Source organism: Limulus polyphemus, unplaced genomic scaffold, assembly GCF_000517525.1.
Source record: "Limulus polyphemus unplaced genomic scaffold, Limulus_polyphemus-2.1.2 Scaffold174, whole genome shotgun sequence".
In the NCBI taxonomy this organism is placed as follows: Eukaryota; Metazoa; Arthropoda; class Merostomata; order Xiphosura; family Limulidae; genus Limulus; species Limulus polyphemus.
This window is the reverse complement of record NW_013665784.1, coordinates 291632-295132: the sequence shown is the minus strand read 5'-3', so window position 1 is coordinate 295132 and position 3501 is coordinate 291632.

The following is a 3501-nucleotide window of genomic DNA, read 5'->3' as shown; positions in this document are numbered from 1 at the left end:
AGACATAACAAATTGGTGTCAGAAAGTGGGATATGAAAAAAAAAAGAAGAAAAAAAGAAGATGGAAACGAGAAGCGGCAAATCAAACTACAGTTTAGCAGATTTGATGGCAGCAATACAAAAACAGCAAAAGAAACAAGGAGAGAGACAACAGCAGCTGCAAGAAAACCTGCAACAGTGGCAGCTCGAACAACAAAATAAACAAGAAAAGAAACAAAAAGAACGAGAAATTAAACAAGAAGAGAGATTACAGCAGCTGTTAGAGGAAAAAGAAAAGAAACAAAAAGAACGAGAAATTAAACAAGAAGAGAGATTACAGCAGTTGTTGGAGGAAAAAGAAAAGAAACAAGAAGAACGAGAAATTAAACATAAAGAGAAATTACAGCAGTTGTTAGAGGAAAAAGAAAAGAAACAAGAAGAACGAGAGATTAAACAAGAAGAGAGATTACAGCAGTTGTTGGAGGAAAAAGAAAAGAAACAAGAAGAGAAATTACAGCAGTTGTGCTTTTAACTTACCCTTTTATGTCTTTTAACAAATTGCATTGCACGCAAAGTAATCTCCTTCTTCGCTTTACACCTTTATAGTACTCTCACTTGCTATGAACTTGCATTAATGTGGCTAATGACATCAGCCATGATTTTTAATGGTTAGTATGGTTGTTATTTTTGAACAAGATGATTTTGTAGCAAGACTAATGCAGTGTAAATAATAAGACCATTTTTTTACTTTAGCTGCTGCTTTAGAAAGTGAATGTACAAGACTAAAGGCTTTGTAATATCTTGGCTGACACATGTGTTCAAGTTTTGCACTGTTTTATTGACTTCTGACAAGAGTATGTGGTTCATTGTTTTCCCTTCCAGCACTATTTCTTCTTTCTCTTCTTCACCATATTCATCGTCGTCATCATCCCATTCCACTATGGTTTGAGAATCTGATATTTCACCTGCTCTCCGAAAAGCATGAATAAAGGCAAATAGGTTTTCTTGAATTATGAATTTGTTTTCACTTCTGACACATATCTACATACCAGTACTATCTATTTCTTTTTTAGGTGATCTGTTGTCTCTTCAACAAGTAAGTTCCAGACGTTAGTTTCTTTTGCTCACTAGATAACTTTTTCCTTAACCAGGTCACACATGCGGACTTACAACGCTAGAATCCGGGTTTCGACACCCGTGGTGGGCATAGCACAGATAGCCCATTGTGTAGCTTTGTGCGTAATTACAAACAAGCAGGTCACACATGAGTTGTAGTAGTTATGCATGTTATTGCTGGTGTACTTCGCATTTCCACAACTCGTTTTGTGTTATTTTCAAAAGTTGAGACTCCAGCAGCACTTCGAAAATGCAAGATGTGACAAAGTTTTTATCATTCTCTTGATTGATAACCCTGTCTTTTTGACCTTCTGTTAGGAAAATAGCTCCATCATCTTGATATCCACACAAAGAGAGATACTGAATGGCAAATAATTTTAATGATTTTGTAATGGTACCTAGGATTTCATGGTTGGACTTAACTTGCTTGAATTTCTCAATATCCACACATTTTCCAGTAGATTTGCAAGGACCCTAGTGAAATTTGCTACTCTCTGATACACAAATTGGGTGGAACTGTAACAAGCTATGTCGTGTAAGGAATTCATTTTTTGGTCATGTTCAAGTAACCTTTTAGTGGTGAGTAAATTAGCCAGCCCATTCTCTACCCACTCCGTTCTCGTTAACAAGTAGACCATCCTCCTCCAGTGTCACTTATTTTAAATGAAACAGATTTCAAACCAAACACCTTCCTAAGCAGGATGTCGACTCACTATTATCCACTTGAAAGCTGCCAAGTGATTGAAACTCAGTTGCTTGGAAATACTTTTTACCATTTTTAATATGGTAAGATTCGGGGAAATCGTTTCTTGCTTCATGTGCCCATATGTTTTCCAGGAAAATCACGTGCTAGCATCTCCTTTGATCAAGAATCCAGTCGTCTTCAGCTGGATTAATGCAAACCCAAAATCATTGTGAAGAATAGAATGAACATTCTAAAGGATTGAACGAACATTAACTTATTGATTTCGAGCCCCCACTTTAGTACTAGCTGAAGCTTCGTTGATGACACTCACATTTACCTCGTCAGCCAAAAATAAATTATATTCCAGCTTTAGAAATCAGCTACATTGGAGTGTTGGCTTTAGTAGCACAGTGGGTTTGAGTATCTGCATAAAGTCAAGATTCTTTTGTTTTTATCAACTTATCTGGCTATTTTGTTAAGAATCAAAATTATGAATAAAACGTGATACTTATAAAGTGCACGTTTTACAGCTTGTTCCGTATTAGAATTTAAAATGAAGGTCTATTTATGAATTCCAGCCAATAGGAATGGACAAATATAAAAATAGTTTCCGTTCTTGAACTCAGACACTTACGTGTAAACATTCGTGAGCTTGGGGGATGGAGGCACAGCCCCTTGCCACCCCAAGATCCGCCAGTATTACCTCTAAGCTGCTTTACGGTGAGATAGGCAAAACTACTAGTTTCATCCAATTCAGCTATGGGAGTCTAATGGAGCTGAAGTTGAATCTGGCTATCGACTTGAGAGAATGCAAAACAGACAGCCTGTGTAAAAAGATTTGGTGACTATTTCAGCTATCTTAGGGATGAATGGTACTTTGTATGGGCCGATAAAGGTCAGTGACGACAGATAGAGTTTCTGGTTGATAAAAGAGCTGCTAGGACACTGGTCTGACATCTCTGTTTATTAGAAACTTCAACTGAAGCCACCACTCCACTCGGATAAAACTTACTTCATTATGACAAATGGTAATAGACTAGAGGTGAATGGAGAGGCACGTCTCTGGATACATCTAGGTGATGTAACTCACAAGATGAAGATGATTTTCTTTGATTTTGATTCTGGAATTGGGATCCTAAGGATGGACATAGTATGGAACTGTCGGCCAGCTTCATCTGTATAACAGGTAATCAGTTTTTTAGCAGAAAAGTCATCCAATACCAACCCTATCAGACACGGTAACAGAAGACTGCTGGAGTGTTGTGGAAAGAATCACAAAACTCTTAAATACACAAGTGATGTTCCATGGTATGGTTTACTGCGAATGAGGTATAGTACATTATCACTGTGTAACACAGTTATGGATTCAATGTATAAAGTGCATTGTTTTTTGTCCAGGAAACCGGTAGCATTACTTCGAACAGTTATCTGTTTTTGTTTTCCAATTATAGGTAATTGGCTATCCAGCTTTCCAGCATGGTAAGGAAATTGAAGGTAACCAAGACAGGTGGTACAAATATGGTTACTCTGTTGTACCACTTTATGAACGAAAATGTTATAAGGCAGTGAATGATGGGGAGAAACATATCTGAAATGCCATATTTTATACACACTTGATTTCGAGCCGAAATGGAGAAATTAAGAGTGATGCAGAGAATAATCATTTGTAGTTAATTTGTTTTTATAACCACATTAGGCTTCTTAGTTTCCAATATTTCGCTG